Raw genomic sequence first — 19,618 nt, forward strand, 5'->3', positions numbered from 1 at the left:
TCCAGAAGAGGTCATGATGATCAGTATTCCCTGGGGCCTCCGCCACCCCTGTCCTTGCCCCCACAGTGAGCTATCGCCAACCCCTGCCTCCCCAGGAGACCCTCCAAGATCCCTAATTAGGCCTAGCCCTGGTTCCTGTGGAGGTATTGCTTTGTGCTGGGTCCCAGTGCGTGAGAGGTCTTACGTACACCCTCCAGGAGTGGAGTCTCTGCTTACCCCAGCCCTGTGGAGCTCATGCACTCAGGCTCTGCTGCCCTTCAAAGCCAAATGCTCTGGGGGTTCTTCCTCTTGATGCCTGACCCTCAGACTGTCTTCGAGGGCTATTTTTATGTGGCAACGTCCCTGCATAGCCTGTGTGGGTTAATAATTTTTGGTGTGAGGGCTGTTTTTAGTATGGATGTCTGCCACTTCTTTCCTCAGTGTAAGCTGGCCATTATCCCCTTGATAGGAGGTGTGACTGATGTTGTGGTGACCTGAGCCTGCACTGGATATTGAGTGGGGCCTCGCCTTTGCTCTGTGGTTGTTACTGCCCTGTCAGGGGCAGGGTCTGCTCCCTAGTTTTTGGAGGCCCCCAAATCTGTTTCTGAGCTGTGTTTCTGATCTGCGGTGTGAGGTGAGCAGGATTGGAGCACTCCCACTGGGAGAGAAGCCACTGAGTATTCCTCCACTGGAGCTGTTCACCTGTGAGTGCACTCTGTTGTGTCACGTCTCACCTGTTTTACTGGCTCACAAATTACACTGCTGTTGGAACTGCTCTCAGTCCCACCTTAACCATGGGTATGTGGGCAATTGGCTCTGGTGTCTCTCAGGCATTATTTTCACCAGGCCACCTGTGCAGATCCACCAATGTCAGGTCCCAGAACTGCAGTGCTCATGCACCTGGACCCGCTATGGGGGCTATGGAGGCAGCTCAGATTCTGGCCTGCTCCAATCCCTGCATTTACATGCCCACAAAGCCCACACCTGCTCAAGCTAGACCCATCTCAGCTATAGGAGCACTCATCCATTTGGATGTTCTACAGGTGCTGAGTTTACAAAGCTGGGGGGGGGTGGGGGTGGGGGGGGTGTAAATCTGTGGTCCGTGCAGCTGCGTGGAGAGATCTCAGCTCTTCTTCCTTAGCAGCACGGCCCCGAGGCTCAGCTATGGTTTCAGCCGCACCTTTGCGTGTGGGCCTCCCACCAGCATCTGCTCCCCGAGGCTGCCCCAGAGCACACATGCATGCCTGCCCGGGTCGGTGGAGGCTGAGGCAGTGATGGGCAGGGCGCACAAGCCCACAGGGGCCAGCAGGGGCAGAGGAGGCAGTGGCAGTTTTTTAACTTTTAAACTAGAGTTGTAAGTGAATTACACACTGCCATCACCATATTACAGAATCTAACTTTGACTATCTATTTACCATGACCAGTGAGTTATACGTTACCTTCTTATGTTTTTATGATGTTAAGTGGTTATCCTTTTACTTCCACTCAGAGCACTCCCTTTAGCATTTCTAGTAAGGCTGGTCAAATGATGATGAACTCCCTCAACTTTTGTTTGTTTCAGAAAGTCTTTATTTCTCCTTCATTTCTCAAGGACAGCTTTGCCTAGTATAGAATTCTTGGTTGAGAGGGTTTTTTTTTTTCTGTCACTGTAAGTTGTATGTAAACTGTAATAACATAACTTAAAATGTTAGGGGGAGGAGAATAACAAGTGTAAAGTTTGAGAATTCTATTGAAGTTATCACTTTATAATAGGGTGTTATAATTTTAAGATATTTTATGTAAGCCTCATGGTGCCCGCATGGGGGAAACCTATAGTAATTACACAGAAGAATAAGATAAAGAAGTCAAAGCATACTGATATCAAAACACATTCAAAATATTTTGAAAATATCATTCCATTCTCTTCTGGCCTAAAAAGTTTCTGTTGAGAAACCTACTGACAAACTTATGAGGTACCCTTAGTATGTAACTTCTCTCTTTTCTCTTGCAGCTTTCAAAATTCTTTCTTTCACTTCTGACAATTTAATGATAATGTGTCTTGGTGTAACCCTATTCAGGCTCAACCTATTTGAGGTCCTTTGGGCCTCATGGGTCTGGATGTCCATTTCTTTCCCCAGGTTTGGAAAGTTTTCAGCCACTATTGTCTTAAATATACTTTGTTCCCTTTTCTCTCCTCTTTCTGGAGTTCTTATAATGTGAATATTGCTTCTGTTGTGTCCCATAGGTCCTGTAGGCTTTCTTCACTGTTCTTCATTCTTGTTTTCCTTTTGCACCTTTCAAATGTCCTGTCTTCTAGGTCACTGTTTCTTTTTTCTGTGTGGTTGAGTCTGCTTCTGAAACTCTATTGAATTCTTCAGTTCAGTCATTGTATTTTTCAGCTTTAGGATTTGTTTGGTTTTTGATGGTTTCTATTTCTCTGAACTTCTGATTTTGTTCATGCATTGTTTTCCTAATTTCATTTAGTTTTCTAATCAGTTAAAACAAAAGTTTGGGTTTTTTTGCTGTCTGGGTGATTCTTTTAGTTAATTTTTTTTTAATTGGAACATAGTTGATTTATAATGTGTTAGTTTCTGCTGTAGAGCAAAAAGTGAGTCAGTTATACATATACATATATCCACTCTTTTTTAGGTTCTATTCCCATATAGGTCATTACAGAGTATTGAATAGAGTTCCCTGTGCTATACAGTAGATTCTTATTAGTTATCTATTTTATATATAGTAGTGTGTATATGTCAATCCCAGTCTCCCAATTTATCCCCCTCTTTTCCCCCTTGGTAACTGTAAGTTTGTTTTCTACATTTGTGACTCAATTTCTGTTTTGTTAACAGATTCATTTGTACCATTTTTTTAGGTTTCACATATAAGCGATATCATATGATATTTGTCTTTCTCTGTCTGACCCTCTTCACTCAGTATGACAATCCACGTCGCTCCAAATGGCATTACTTCATTCTTTTTTATGTAGTTTTCTAATCAGTAGATTAGTATCACATTTCCATATGAAGAACAGCATTATTATGGCAAATAAATCATAATTTGTTAATGACCAAATACACTTCTTTAAAAATAAATTATTTCCTTTTTGGTTAGTTTTTAATAATTACAAAGTGAAAAATACATTAACAGAATCAATAAACGATGTTCTACCTAACAAATTCCTTTTCTTGGATCCTCAGTAGGTAATATTTTTCTAGTTATAAACTCTCTTCTGGCCTGTTTAAAAGGCAAATTTAAATAGCACAAAGAAAAAATTCTAAAACACTGAAAGAAGAGGCTAGTGTTTTATGTGTGTGCTATGAAACATGCTTGATAAACTGCACCTGTGAGGATTTCCAGTTGTATATGTGTGCACATGGGTGCACAGCGAAATTCACTGCCTGAGAGAATGGGGATGTATAACACAGCTTTTTAAAAAACTAGTAAACAGACACACTAAGATATTTAGGAACCGTGTCCTTAAACATACATACATACATAGGACATAAGGACATAGGGAGAAACACCTCAGTTTTAGGAACTGGGTAGGCCTAATTTTGAATCCCAGCTCCACTACCAACCAATTATAACTCCTCTGAGCTTCAGTTTTCTTACCCATAAAGTGGTGGTAAGAATACCTAAGTAGCAGAGGTGTCATGAGGATTAAATGAGACTAAACGTTAGGGACTTATGGTTAGGAATCAGGCTTTCACTCATCACCACAGCCAGGGATGTCTGTCTGCTTTCCTTCCTCCAACCACTCTTAAGGGGGTAATGTGGTCTCAAAGAGCATGAGTTTTGGAGTCAGTTCAATTCCAGCTAGGAGTCCTGGCTTTGCTTCTTAAAAACTTGTGATCTCAGGCAAGTTAATGTCCCTGAGCCTCATCAGAGATAAGGATACCCACCACATTTAGATTAATGTGCAGATTCATTCATATGGTTATATTTAGCTCCTACCACAGCAACTGGTAGGATATAGTCAATGCAAACTGTATTGCTACAGCACGTGCTTCTTAAATGTGAATGACCTTACATGCCGTAGGTAAATGGGGAATTGGTATAACATGGAAGTCATTTTGGTTCCTATGCAATTTTTTTTCTAGCATGTTAATATTCTGAAGCAACCAGAGGCAAGCTTTCTCATAATAATTACTTTTTTTTTTTTTTAATTTTTGGCTGTGTTGGGTCTTCGTTGCTGCATGCGGGCTTTCTCTAGTTGTGGCGAGCGGGGGCTACTCTTCGTTGCAGTGCGCAGGTTTCCCATTGGGGTGGCTTCTCTTGTTGCAGAGCATGGACTCTAGGCACGCAGGCCCCAGTAGTTGTGGCACGTGGGCTCAGTGCTTGTGGCTCGCGGGCTGTAGAGCACAGGCTTAGTAGTTGCGGTGCATGGGCTTAGTTGCTCCACAGCATGTGGGATCTTCCTGGACCAGGGCTCGAACCCATGTCCCCTGCATTGGCAGGCGGATTCTTAACCACTGCGCCACCAAGGAAGTAAGTCCCAGTAACTACCTCTTTAATAAGAGAAAACCTTAGCACTCTGTGAAGGCCTTAAGGAAAAGCTGCCTTTTTTAGCTGCAGAAAGCAACTGATTCAGTGACTTTAAGAATCACTATTATCCTCATGTTGTGCTTTCTAGAGAAGCTGAGGGTACTGATGATGAGTCTGTGAAGACATTTCCCTTTAAACTAGGAGAGATTAGTGAAGAACACTACTCCTTAAAGCACGTTTAATTTTGATGAAACTGATCCCTATTAGAAATGAATGTCCTCCAGGACTTATATCTCAAAAGAAGCCCCAGGGCTCAAGGGCAGAATGCAGCCTGCAAATATTCAAGCTAAGGTTTAGTGGGGGCTAATATTTTGCTAATATTGACATTGTTTTTGTTTGTTAGTGCTTGGGTTACAAAATTGCATAGGTTTTTTTGAGTGGTCTGCCCAGCCCTATTTTTTTCCCAGCAGCCCAGTTTTTTTCAGTGGGCTATTTTGTAGCCCATGGAGCTTTTCAGGAACACATAGGTGGTGTTATAGCAGGGACATCTGTATACGTTCCCTTTCCCTCTAATGTTTATTTCTGAACAAAATCTAAGCAATACAAAATGTAATAATGAAAACAATGGCTCACATCTATTGTGTACTCTTTCCAAATGAGTCAACCCTCATTTAATTCTCAACAATCCTGTGAACTAGGGGCTGCTGTTACACCCATTTTATAAATGTGGAAACAGATGTATAAATAACAATTTATAATTTGTAAATTATAATTTAATATAAATTATAAATTTATAGATTTATAAATGAGTAAACTGAGATTAACTTGCCCAAGGTCACACAGCTAGAAAGTAGTAGAGTGAGAATTTAAAAACCGGTGCATTTTCTGTGCATTGAACCACACATCATATTGTTTTGTCAGTCTTTTAGCATACCTGGGATTATACTTAAATTGTTTAATTTTACAGGCACTGCCGTATTTAGACAGGCCATGTAAAGGAAAGCTGTTAGTAATTCACAGCTATTTACATTTCACAAGACTTGTGTTCCATTCCAAGAGATCAGGCTCATCAATTATTTGCATTTGGTAACATGTTAATTATACAGATAATTAGCCTTGAGACTAGACTTGAACATGAAAGTATAATGAACAGTTTTGCTAATTGCTCTTTTCTGTTATGGACAGTCCTTGATCTGAAGTATTAACAGCTCCAATATTCAGCTTGCTAAATTCTCCTAACTTTCACTTCGTGGAAAAGTCCAAATCAAGGATGACAACTAGATTTCCTCTGTCATGCCAACTCTAACCCGTTGATTATGACTACTGCGAGCACTGTGTTGAGAAGCTTTGGAGGGGGCGCGGCATCTGGGCCCCAGGGGCATTGCGTGGTGATAGATGAGTCTGTTCACCACAGGTGAGTGTGAGTTCACAGGCTGTGAGCCAGAGATCTGCCATCTCTGGCCTGAGTGTTGGGAAACTTACTTCCGCCTTGGAGGTCATAGCTTCTTACTTCCTGCTCCCTCGGAGGATCCTACGAGTAAGCTGTGTTCTGGGCTAGGAGTATCAAAATGAACCAGAAGTGGATTGTCTCCTAATAAGAAAGGCATAAATGGCCATACACAAATTAAAAGGTACTAAGTGCTCTAAAAGCAACAGATAGTGTGACCCAAGGGATCAGAGGAGAAAATGCATTGTTTATAGTAACAGGGAGGCTGGGGCAGAGATGGATCAAGTGTCCCCCCTTTGAGGTGAGCCTTACAGGATAGGTAGCAATGGGCGGGGGCTGAAGTGAGGAAGGCTCAGCGTTTTTTCCCTTTTTTGGGCAGATGATGAATCACCTGCTGTAGAGAAAAGAAGGAAATGTGAAATAGGGGCATGTACAAGGGAAGAATTCAGTGTGCCTGGAATGTAGGAAAATAAAGGAAGGTAAAGTCGGGAAACAAGGGCAGGCCCAGGTTGCGAAGGGCCTGGGAACACCAGATTAGGAATGCTTTAGAACAATATCTCTCAAGGTGTGTCCGCAGGATGTTCATAGTTTTCACGTAATAAAAGGATCCTGTTGTCAACTGCTACTGGATTAAAAACAGGTTTCTATATCAGAGGAGTTTGAGCTTCTAAAATGCTAATGTACACTATGAATTTCCAAGAGGGACTTGCAGTTTGCAAAAATCATAGTGATCACAGAATATTTTTCTTGGAGCACCTCGTGAGGTTAGGGTTCTGCGGGAGCTTTATGCAAGGAATGATACCCACAGAGCACATATTCAACATTACCTGCTAATTGACCAACTGACTGATCTTCTAGGAACCTGTACTAGTGTTACAGGGATACAGAGAAAATTATTTGCCCCGGAGGAGGCATCAACCCCCTCCTCCCTCCCTCTCTGTTATCCCTTCTGCTTTATTGTCATAAGGATCTGTCTTCAGCCAGGCTCAGTTGTACTACTCTCACTCCTGAGGCTCAGATCCCCTTCCTGATAAAGCCTTGCCTTGTTTCAGGGCTCTGAGGGTGCCCTGTTTTAAATCTCCTATCTGTCATCCTGGAGCCCAGACGTGCTGCCTGCCTTGCCCTCAGCTGCCTGATGTCCCAGCCCGCCTGGACTCTTTCTTAGCCACTGCTCTGACGTCCACATACTTGGAGTGCTTCCGGTCCTCCTGGTAAACCTCGAGAGATCCCGTCTCCAGCCGGTCACAGCCCTGGGGTGACTGTGGATCTGGCTTCTGCTACCTGTTCAGAAATGAGGTACCTGTGTGCTACCTTCTGGGGAGCTGAGTTCATGTGTGTCTGGTAAACATCCTTCTTCCGCCTTTCCTGGTTGTCACTGCTTCCAGGTGAGATTCCATCATTCTGCTTGGGAGGGATGAGAAAGCAACCTCTAAATGTATCATTTAATTATCCCCTGCGGAAGAGAAAAATTCTAGCAGTGACACATTAGAGCTGCAATCCTGAGAGGCTTGAGTCAGGTGGGATCCCCCGACAATCTAGAAGGGGCAGTGAAACCTCTAAGTGTTTAGAGCTCATCCGGCCCTTCTGGGTGTTGAACAAGAAGCCAACGGGGGTGAGATCAAATGAGGCTGGGTGAGTGGGCAAAACCTTGGCAGATAAACTTTGCTGAGAATAAGGGCATGACAGGGAGGAAAAGTACAAACTATAGAAGGTGAGACGCTGCCCACTACAAACCAGCTGTTGTGACCCAGAAAAAGGACTTGGGGTTCAGTGCAAGAGTGTGCAGCAAAGACTCTGGCCCCCAAAGTCCTACCAGTTTTGCAAAATTGTTAGGAAGAATGAGGAACAAAAACACACAGAAAATATTACCTTTATAGGGAACGTATAGCTCCGGTTGATGCATTATAAGAAAGAAATAATGGAGGTGACAAGGCATTTGAAGTGGTCCAAACTAGACAGGCTTCTGTTTGAGGCCAGGGTGTTTTCCAAATGGCTGTAGTGCTTGTCTTTAACAAGACAGATGGTTCTTCTGACTCTCTAACGCAGGGTTTCTCAAGCTCGGCATACTGGCACTGTGGGCAGGATACTTCTTCGGTGTTGGGGGCTGTCCTTTGCCTAAACATCGTAGGATGGTTAGCAACACCTCTGGTCTCTGTGCCCTGGTTATCAATGACATCCCCCTCCCCCACCACTATGACAACCCAAAATGTCTGCAGACCTTGCCAGATGTCACCTGGGGGGCAAAATCATCCCTGGTTGAAAACCACAGCTGTAACTCAAGGAGGCTACACGGTCTCCTTGCCTTTCTACCAAAACCCAACAAACCAATTCACTCCTCCCAGGAATGTCAGCCAAGGAGAAGTGGTCCAGTGACACCTGTGGGTGGAGCCTGGCTTTTCTGGTTTGGGGGAGGGAATGCAGCACACAGATTGCTGGCCCTGCACTTACTTGATGCCCCCACAAGACAAAAATGTAGAGCTTTCAACGTGCAGATGGCTCGCGCTGCTTAATTCCCAGCCGAAAGCATGCTAACATTTTCCTCCCTCTCTCTGCCTGCAAGCCCGCCAGGAGCAGTGAAGGCATTAACAGGGAGCGGTTGCCCTTTCCCGCATCCTTATCGCACACTATTTTATTCTAAAGAGACAAAGTAGAAAGAATGTAACATATGATTCTGACTACACTTTTTTTTTTTTTAACTGTCTGCTTTTCCTAGTGACTAGAGCATAGGAGCTGGTTGCTAAGCAACTGGGAAACTGCAGGCTCCTGTACTGGCCATGCTGGTTTCGGAAATGAGCCATAAAAGGAATTCCCCAGTGAGAAGGGATCCCATACCATTGCCTGGTTGCCATGGACACCATATATAAGTGATGGATCCTGGGTTATAGGCCCTGCTTAAGAAAAAATGTTACCCCTGTTTAAGGCTTGAATGGTATAAGAAAGGGATGGAAGCTGTCTTCCTCCACATTATCCACGTGGGCACTTCCCGGCCTCTTCCCCACGTGCTCCCCCTAAAGAGAGGTCTGAATCTAAGTGGCTGAGACATTCCATCCAATTTCAGCTCTGCTCTTATTTAATATGTTCCAGTCTTTGCTAGCGTTGGAAGGGAGTCTGCAATCTGGAGAACAAATTTTTAAGCAAGAAAAGATGCCTCGGGTGGCAGACAGGCTGTCTATCATCCACCCCTGTTTGGGGGCCACACAGCGCCCAGATCAAGCACAAGGGCAACTCTCTCTGTTCACAGGTTCTATTGGAATTTTGCAAAACGAGATTAGTGGGGAAAAAGACAATAGCTGTGACTCCAAAATGAAATTGGCATGTCATGCAGAGCGAGGCACACAATGGGCCGCTGCAATTCTGTCAGAAATTAGAAACAGACTTCAGATAATAGGAGTGAAAAACGTGAGGCAAATTTAAAGACGTGGAGCTTAACATACAAAGATGTGCGGGTTTAACCGGGCTTCATACACTAAACAGTAGAAGAGATGGGCCTTGTTGTAACCTCACAGGCTACATCTTCACGGACAGAAGACTTGAGACACTAGACTCTAAGCCCAAAGCCTCCCAGATGAGGAGACTGAAGCCCAAACAGTAGCAGCGATTTGCTCAAGGTCATAGAAGACACACATTTCTGAGTGGGGGTCTGTAAAGGACAACTCTGCATTTTTAATGTTGCTGCATAAAAAATTACCCCCCAAACTTAGCAGCTGAAAACAACACAAACACTTCACTACTATATATAAAATAACCAATAAGGACCTACTCTATAGCACAGGGAACTACACTCAATATTTTGTAATAACCTGTAAGGGAAAAGAATCTGAAAAAAATATATACGTATAACTGAATCACTTTGCGCTACACCTGAAACTAACACAATATTGTAAATCAACTGTACTCCAATTGGAAAATAAAAGTTATCTTACAGTTTCTGTGGGTCAGGAATCCAGGAGCATCTTAGCTGGGTGCCTCAGACTTGGGGTCTCTCACCGGCTACAGTCAAGATATCGGAGGGGCTGCAGTTGTTTCCAGGCTCCACGGGGGGAGGATTACTCACGTGGTGGTTAGCAGACCTCAGGTACTTGCTGGCTGTTGGCTGGAGATTTCAGTTCCTTGTTACATGGGCCTCTCGGTAGGTCAGTTTCCAACATGGCAGCCAGCTTCCTTGTAGTCAAAGAGCACCTAAGGTGGAAGCCACAGCTTTTTTTAACCTAAGCGTAGAAGTGATGTCCCATCATTTTGGTCATATTTTATTCATTAGAATTGACTTACAAGGTCCATCCTGTACCAAAAGGGAAGGGATTCCACGAGGGCATGGAGACCAGTAGGTGGGGACCACTGGCCATTGCAGAGGCCGCTCACCACAATAACCAAGTATGCTTCCAGGATCCAGGGTGGCAGAGGGGAGAGCAAGGGGGCCTAGGAAGGGGCAGCTCAAGGGAGGTGATAGATAAATACGAGGAAAAGAAATATATAGTAGCAGAGAAGAGAAAGAGAACCTGGTAGAATGGGAACAGAGAAATGGTGGAGGAAGGGAATCAGGGAGTTGGAATGAGGGACATAAGCTGTAAGAAAAGAGAAAATAGTTCCTAGGTTTTGGCACCAAAAACAAGAGAAGTGAAAATAGGATGGAGGATGAATTGGGAGTGGCAACAGGGGAAGAGAGCTGGGAAGCAAGGAGCAAAGAGCTCAAGCAGACAGTGTAAGAGCCCTGAGGGCACAGGGTCTGTTCCTCAGATCCCCACAGAGCCTTGCACTATCTTCAGCAGGTATTCAGAAAACTTTGTGGCACCAAACATTTACTTCTCCTGAATCCAGTGAGAAATTCTGCTGCTTTCTTAACTAACTTCATGCAAAGTGAGAAAAGACTGGCTCTCTCTCAGCCCAGCTCTTGACTCCCTGTTTGACTCTGGGTCAGTGACTTAACCATTCTGGAATGTAGGATCCTTATCAGCAAAATAGACAGGTTGGCTGGATGATCTTTAAAGTTTTTTCTAGCTCTGAAACCTCACAAATTACATATCAGGGCCTAGAATTAGGAGTCAGAGTAGAAAAAGTCCATGGATCTGTTACAGATACAGGCTGCCACTTAGGTCTGACACAAAACTGAGCTGAATTCCATTTTACCAAGATGGTAGGCCATCAATATGCCTCTCAAGGGAAGTTCAGCTCCACTCTTTTGTGGCATCTGTGTGCAGTAGAGACTCCATGAGCTTAATTCTCCTCAGCACCAAGATCCCCATCTGATGCTGTGTTAGGAACTTAGACTCATCAACCCTCAAAACAGTAGGAAACCAACCAGGGCATGATTGGTTCAGCTGCCAGAGTGCCATTAGGAATAAAGACAGTAGCAGGAGTCACCAGGAACACGAGGGTCCAGGGCCTCCAAGATATGGGAGTTAGGATGCCTGGATTTAATCACTCTTTTCAGTTGTCAGTGTTTGGAGCTGGTACCTATGAATAAAGGACAGCATCCCATACCTCTGTTTGACCCCTGCCCTCTTGGGCAAGTTACAAGTGGTCTGCCTGCCACACCATGGTCCATGAGGTAACAAAGGATATACGGACACTTTGAAAAAGCATCTACGATTAGCCTTTGCTAATCATGGAAATCCACTGATGGTGGAATAAAAACAATCTTGAGAATAAAGGCTGTATATATTTGCTTCTATATCCTCCATCCACTGAAGATGACGGATGGGAGCATTTTGAAAAGGCTTGATATTAATCTATTGGTTGTGGCCACTGGTTCCATTTCCTAGTATTTCTGTATAAAGAAAATATTTTGAAGGAAATACTTCACGTTCCTAATAATAAGTCTCTCAGAACCTTTTTTGATTTGCAGAAAATGCATCTAGAAGACACCGATAAAGAAGAGTTGTTGCAGTGACACTCAGGAGCAATGGAGAAGCCACCTCCTCACACATATTCTAAGTGTAGCAGATGTGCTGGTGTCCTGCCCACAGCCGTTTACGTTTCAGCCACTTACATGTGGCTTGGCTTCCAACCGCCAGCATTTACCATCCAAGAGCTTTCTTGGATTTCGATAGCCCCTCCCCAAGTAGAAGGTAGAGCGCTAGGATACTATTACCCACCCGCTCCCCAGAAGCAGCCCTCCAACAGTGACTGAGGGAGCCAGTATATAAACACCCCAGGTTCTTCGCCCTCAGGTGGCACAAATCTGAGGTGTGTCTTTCCACTGTTTCCTAGAGACGCCCCGCAGGACTGAGCATCCCTTGCCTAGGTAGTAACCTGCTCCATGACATGCCGTGTGTTGACTTTCCTTCCCTTCCCACTATCAATTCCCTCTCCTACTGGTGTTCCCTGGCATGAACTCCCTAACACACCATTTGCACTTAAACCCTTATCTCAAGGTCTGCTTCTAGGTGAACCCAAATTTCTGCTAGGGCAATAGGAAGGAACAGGAAAAAAAAAAAAAAAGACTTATTTAAGAAGGATTTCTGTAAGCACTGTGCTCCCCTGGTGCATTTAAGAGTTTGTTTACCGCTCATTACCTTCCTTTACAGAAACGCTATGGGACAGATTAGGTAAGAAGTGCTACCAGCGAAAGACTGGCCAGAAATGAAGATGAATCATCTTTGAAATGGTCATGGAGGTTGCTAGGAGTATTGACTCGATTTACAAAACTTCTGTTTACTCACGACTTTCCCGGTAGGAGAAAGGCAGGATGCCTGTAGTGATAGCCAACTGCAGCATCCCTAGAGACGCATGTCCACGGAGTCATCCGGAAAAACACCCTGGGGACAAGGGGCTTTTCAGAGGAGACGGTGCTGGAGCTTGGCGGTACCCACACTGGATTGTCTGGTTTTCCTCCAGCAGCATTTGGTCCCGAGGCTGCCCCGCGGCAGAGGAGTGGGGGCAGGGAGAGCCGCGACACCAAAGCTTGAAGGGCAGCTGAATAGGAAGCAGCTTACAGCATGTGGGCTCAATTTTCCTCCAAAAGCTCATAATATAACTGTCAAAAATGGCACTATGAACCCTAGTTGTAAGGTAATTATGTTCAGTCCCACATTCAACACAATAAACGTCATTTGCTCGCAAGCCCTAGCAACCATCTCATAAGGGGGAGAAAAATACTGTACAAAAAACAAAATGTAAACTCACAAGGCAGTAATAAAACAGGCACACAACTATTCATTTCAAGTCTATTTTGAAAAGCCTTTGATAATACCAGTAATTCCCCATAAAGCTCATAGTCTCCTGCCACAGTTCCCTGCTGGAGATAGAAAAAGGTTTTGCTGTTCTACAGTCATTCCATTTAAGGAGATAAAGTCCACTTTCTTTCCCAATTTTAAATGTTTTTCATTCTTAAAAAAAAGTTAAATCCCTAACCACCTATATCCAGCTAAGCCTACCACCTAGGCAGGGCTCAGGGGCAGTATCCATGCGACTACTTCTTGTTTTGCACAACAAAATTCATTCAGTGGTCTTAACAAGGTGCTTAAATGGAGTCCAAGAGCCTTGTCCATAAGGTACTGAAACGTTCCCCAAAAGGTAGAAAATTCAACCAACCGTCTGCCCATTTCTAAATATTCTGATGCTTCTGAGCACGCAGGCCAGGTGGTCTCCCTTTTACATCCTGGCTGACACGAGGGAGGCTGAGCAACTCCTCCGGGCACCACTGGCAGGTGTACCTACAACAGAGGAAGGAAGGGGTAGGGGCTTGAGATACACCTTTGGTTGTAAGAACAGAAACCTACTTAGACAAGTAAGAGGGTGATGGTTATATCCTCTCATGGACCCCGAGGAAAAGCTGAGCAATCGGGCCTCGGGGAGAGCGGGAACCAGCAGCAATTTGGGTGGGGGAGTGAAGTGGCAGGGAAAGGACAGGCAGGGCCGTGTACAGGGACAGAGGTCCCTAGAAGGGACTGGGCATGTGGGTAATTAGTCCCTTTAATACAGGAAGACAGAAAGGAAAAGAAAGAAGAACAGAAGGTGGGGGATGAAGTAAAATAATAGGAACCAAAGTGAAAAGGAAGATAGGCATTAACTGAGGAGTGAAGAAATGTCATCAACAAAAGTTTCAGCCAGCAGTCAGCAGCTCCCTGGTGCTGAAGGTCAGCCCGTCCCCTTCAATCAATCAACTAAAGCTTAGACGCTGCCTACTGTCCGAGCCCCTTCATGGATATGCATGTAGCCACAGCTTAAGAGTCCCCTAATTTTGTTGTTTGGAGAGACACTTCTTTGGGAAACAACCCCAGTGTTCTTATTTGCTGCAAGTAATAATAAACCCTTCATTCTCCCGGGGCGGGGGTGGGGGGATCAGCTGTCCCTAATGTAGAACCAGCCCGTGTAGTACTGCAAATACAAAGCCCTTCTAATTTACCCACGTTGGTCATTCTGATTTACATGATTTATATTCTGATTTTACGGACTAATTGTAAAGAGAGAAAGTTGTATTCATTGAAAGGATGTGTATGATCTTGAAGAAGTCCATGTACTTTTCACGCTTCAGTTTTAAAAACTTGGCTTATACATACAATAAACGTAATCCATAATTGTATTGGGGGCACACTGATATTTCTTGCTACAACTGATGTGAACATCAGTTTACTTCACTAGGTTTATCTTTACAGATATGGCATCAATTCTTTGTCCCAAGGTGTATGCCCTAAACTTTAATAAATCGTTGTTTCAATTCCACTTCAACTTTATCAGAAACGTTTCCTGAACACCTATGATGTTAAAAGCACTGTTTAAGCACTTATGTTGTTACAAAGTCGAATAAAACATAGCCCTGTCTTTATGGATCTTGTCATTTGAAAGTGGAGGAAGTGAGTGGAAGGGGAATTAGGCACAATCCCCTATAGACATAAATCCCCTAATTTATGTCTATAAATTAGACCTATACACAAGTGACTGTAAGACAAGACTATGTCTATACTACTCTACCCAGCAAGGCTCACGTTCAGATTCAGCAGAGAAATCAAAAGCTTTACAGACAAGCAAAAGCTAAAAGAATTCAGCACCACCAAACCAGCCTTACAACAAATGCTAAAGGAACTTCTCAGGGTTGGGGGGCAGTGGAGGGGAAGCCACAACTAGAAACAACAAAATGACAAATGGGAAAGCTCACCAGTAAAGGCAAACATAAAGTAATAGTAGGAAATCACCCCCACACAAATATGATATCAAAACCAGCAACTGTGAGGAGAGTACAAATGCAGGAAATGGGAATTGCATTTGAAATTAAGAGACCAGCAACTTAAAACAACATTGTATATATACAGACTACTGTATCAAAAACCTCATGGGAAATGCAAACCAGAAAACTACAATAGGTACACAAACAAAACAGAAAGCAACCCAAACACAACACTAAAGATGGTCATCAATCCACAAGAGAACAAAAGAGGAAGGGAAGAAAAAAGAGCTACAAAAACCTAAAGCAATTAAGAAAATGTCAATAGGAACATATATATTGATAATTACCTAAATGTAAATAGATTAAATGCACCAACCAAAAGACAGACTGGCTGGATACAAAAACAAGACCCATATATATGCTATCTACTAGAGACTCACTTCAGACCTAGGGACACATACAGACTGCAAGTGGAAAAAGATATTACATGCAAATGGAAATCAAAAGAAAGCTGGAGTAGCAATACTTATATCAGAAAAAATAGACTTTAAAATAAAGACTGTTACAAGAGACATGGAAGGGCACTGCATAATGATCAAGGGATCAACCCAAGAAGATATAACAATTGTAAATATACATGCACCCAACATAGGAACACCTCAATATATAAGCCAAACGCTAACAGCCACAAAAGGGGAAATAGTAACACAATAATAGTGAGGGACTTTAACACCCCACTTACACCAATGAACAGATCATCCAGACAGAAAACTATTAAGGAAACACAAGCCTTAAATGACACACGAGGGCTTCCCTGGTGGCGCAGTGGTTGAGAGTCTGCCTGCCGATGCAGGGGACACAGGTTCGTGCCCCGGTCCGGGAAGATCCCACATGCTGCGGAGTGGCTGGGCCCGTGAGCCATGGCCGCTGAGCCTGCACGTCTGGAGCCTGTGCTCCGCAACGTGAGAGGCCACAACAGTGAAAGGCCCGCGTACAGCAAAAAAAAAAAAAAAAAAAATGACACATGAGACCAGATAGACTTAACTGATATTTATAGGACACTCCATCTGAAAGCAGCAGAATACACTTTCTTCTCAAGTGCACATGGAACATTCTACAGGACAGATCACATCTTGGGCCACAAATCAAGCCTCGGTAAATTTTAAAAATTGAAATCATATCAAGCATCTTTCTGTTCTGACCACAATGCTATGAGATTAGAAATAAATTATAGGAAAACTGTAAAAAACACAAAACATGGAGGCTAAACAATGTTACTAAACAACCAATGGATCACTGAAGAAATCAAAGAGAAAAAAAAATACCTAGAGACAGGGGCTTCCCTGGTGGCACAGTGGTTGGGAGTCCACCTGCCAATGCAGGGGACATGGGTTCGGACCCTGGTCTGGGAGGATCCCACGTGCCGCGAGGCAGCTGGGCCCATGGGCCGTGGCCACTGAGCCTGCGTGTCCGCAGCCTTTGCTCTGCAGCAGGACAGGCCGCAGAGGTGGGGGGGCCCGCGTATCGCAAAAAAAACCCAAAACAAACAAACAAACAAAAAAAACCTAGAGACAAATGACAACAAAAACACAATGATCCAAAACCTATGAGATGCAGCAAAAACAGTTCTAAGAGGGAAGTATATAGCAATACAGTCTTACCTCAGAAAACAAGAAAAATCTCAAACAACTTAACTTTACACCTAAAGCAACTAGAGAAAGAAGAACAAACAAAACCCAAAGTTAGTAGAAGGAAAGAAATCATAAAGATCAGAGCAGAAATAAATGAAATAGAGACAAAGAAAACAATAGCAAAAATCAATGAAACTAAAAGCTGTTTCTTTGAAAAGATAAACAAAATTGATAAACCTTCAGCCAGACTCATCAAGAAAAAGAGGGTGAGGGTGATGGCTCAAATCAATAAAATTAGAAATGAAAGGGCTTCCCTGGTGGTGTAGTGGTTAAAAATCCACCTGCCCATGCAGGGAACAGGAGTTCAATCCCTGGTCCGGGAAGATCTCGCATGCCGTGGAGCAACTAAGCCCATGAGCCACAACTACAGAGCCTGTGTGCTGCAACTACTGAAGCCTGCGTGCCTAGGGCCCGTGCTCTACAACAAGAGAATCCACCACAAGGAGAAGCCCACGCACTACAACGAAGAGTAGCCCCCACTTGCTGCAACTAGTAAAAGCCCGCATGCAACAATGAAGACACAATGCACCCAAAAAAAAGAAAAGAAAAACACATTTACAAATGAAAAAGAAGTTACAATGGACACCACAGAAATACAAAGGATCATAAGAGACTAGTATAAGCACTATATGCCAATAAAATGGATAACCTAGAAGAAATGAACAAATTCTTAGAAAGGTACAACATTCCAAGACTGAGCCAGGAATAGAAAATAGAAACAGACCAATCACAAGTACTGAAATTGAAACTGTTATTTAAAAACTTCCAACAAACAAAAGTCCATTACCAGATGACTTCACAGGTGAATTCTATCAAACATTTAGAGAAGAGTTAACACCTATCCTTCTGAAACTCTTCCAAAAAAATTGCAGAGGAAGGAACACTCCCAAGTTCATTTTATGAGGCCACTATCACCCTGATACCAAAACCAGACAAAGATACCACAAAAAAATAAAATTACAGGCCAATATCACTGATGAACACAGACACAAAAATCCTCAACAAAATACTAGCAAACTGAATCCAACAACACATTAGAAGGAGCATACACTGTGATCAAGTGGGATTTATCCCAGGGATGCAAGGATTCTTCATTATTTGCCAATCAATCAATGTGATACAACACATTAACAAATTGAAGAATAAAAACCATATGATCATCTCAATAGATGCAGAAAAAACCTTTTGACAAAGTTCAACACCTATTTATGATAAAAACTATCCAGAAAATGGGCATAGAGGGAACCTACCTCAACATCATAAAGGCCATATACGACAAACCCACAGCAAACATCATTCTCAATGGTGAAAAACTGAAAGCATTTCCTCTAAGATCAGGAACAAGACACGGATGTCCACTCTCGCCACTTTTATTCAACATAATTTTGGAAGTCCTAGCCACAGCTATCAGAGAAGAAAAAGAAATAAAAGGAATCCAAATTGGAAAAGAAGAAGTAAAACTGTCACTGTTTGCAGATGACATGTTCCTATACATAGATAATCCTAAAGATGCCATCAGAAAACTACTAGAGCTTATCAATGAATTTGGTAAAGTTGCAGGATACAAAATTAATACACAGAAATCTCTTGTATTCCTATACACTAACAATGAAAGATCAAAAGGAGAAATTAAGGAAATAATCCCATTTACCACTGCATCAAAAAGAATAAAATACCTAGGAATAAACCTACCTAAGGAGGCAAAAGACCTGTACTTAGAAAACTATAAGATACTGATGAAAGAAATCAAAGATGACACAAACAGATGGAGAGATATACCAGTTCTTGGATTGGAAGAACCAATATTATCAAAATGACTATACTACCCAAAGCAATCTACAGCTTCAATACAATCCCTGTCAAATTACCAACAGCATTATTCTCAGAATTAGAGCAAAAATTTTTACAATTTGTACGGAAACACAAAAGACCCAAGTAGCCAAAGCAATCTTGAGAAAGAAAAACGTACGTGAAGGAATCAGGTGCCCTGACTTCAGACCACACTACAAAGCTACAGTCTTCAAAACAATATGGTACTGGCACAAAAAAAGAAATATAGATCAATGGAACAGGATAGAATGTCCAGAGATAAACCCATGCACCTGTGGTCACCTAATCTATGACAAAGGAGGCAAGAATATACAATGGAGAAAAGACAGTCTCTTCAATAAGTGGTGCTGGGAAAACTGGACAGCTACATGTAAAAGAATGAAATTAGAACACTCCCTAACACCGTACAGAAAAATAAACTCAAAATGGATTAAAGACTTAAATGTAAGTCTGGGTACTATAAAACTCTTAGAGGAAAACATAGGCAGAACACTCTCCGACATAAATTGCAGCAAGATTTTTTTTTTTTTTTTTTTTTTTTTTTGCGGTATGTGGACCTCTCACTGCCGTGGCGTCTCCCATTGCGGAGCACAGGCTCCGGACTTGCAGGCTCAGCGGCCATGGCTCACGGGCCCAGCTGCTCCGCGGCATGTGGGATCCTCCCAGACCGGGGCATGAACCCATGTCCCCTGCATCGGCAGGTGGACTCTCAACCACTGCGCCATCAGGGAAGCCCAGCAAGATCTTTTTTGATCCACCTCCTAGAGTAATGAAAATAAAAACAAAAATAAATGGGACCTAATTAAACTCAAAAGCTCTTGCACAGCAAAGGAAACCATAAACAAAACAAAAAGACAACCCACAGAATGGGAGAAAATATTTGCAAATGAAGCAACCAACAAGGAATTAATCTCCAAGATATACAAACAGCTCATGCAGCTCAATATCAAAAAAACAAACAACCCAGTCAAAAAAACGGGCAGAAGATCTAAATAGACATTTCTCCAAAAAAGACATACAGATGGCCAAAAAGCACATGAAAAGATGTTCAACATTACTAATTATTAGAGAAATGCAAATCAAACTACAACGAGGTATCACCTC

At 43.0% G+C, this 19,618-nt stretch overlaps 2 long non-coding RNA genes across 3 annotated transcripts in view; one reads left to right on the forward strand and one right to left on the reverse strand.

The window, feature by feature from the left end:
• Window positions 1-14,557, forward strand: part of LOC117203604 (uncharacterized) — a 95,022-nt gene extending 80,465 nt beyond the window's left edge. Inside the window, exons 3-5 of one of the 2 annotated variants that reach the window (XR_007473332.1) lie at window positions 5,629-5,857; window positions 6,943-7,186; window positions 12,415-14,557. This is a non-coding gene — a long non-coding RNA (uncharacterized LOC117203604). Of the gene's footprint in view, window positions 1-5,628; window positions 5,858-6,942; window positions 7,276-12,414 lie in introns of both variants that reach the window. The other variant, XR_007473333.1, reaches the window with a different exon arrangement.
• On the reverse strand, window positions 7,207-12,418 carry LOC125962039 (uncharacterized). Its single transcript, XR_007473334.1, has 3 exons — window positions 8,339-12,418; window positions 7,760-8,005; window positions 7,207-7,343 (listed from the first exon to the last, which is right to left on the reverse strand). It is a non-coding gene; the product is annotated as an uncharacterized LOC125962039 (long non-coding RNA).
• Window positions 14,558-19,618: the final 5,061 nt, after the last annotated feature.

The sequence above is a fragment of the Orcinus orca genome, chromosome 19 (assembly GCF_937001465.1).
Source record: "Orcinus orca chromosome 19, mOrcOrc1.1, whole genome shotgun sequence".
Lineage (NCBI taxonomy): Eukaryota > Metazoa > Chordata > Mammalia > Artiodactyla > Delphinidae > Orcinus > Orcinus orca.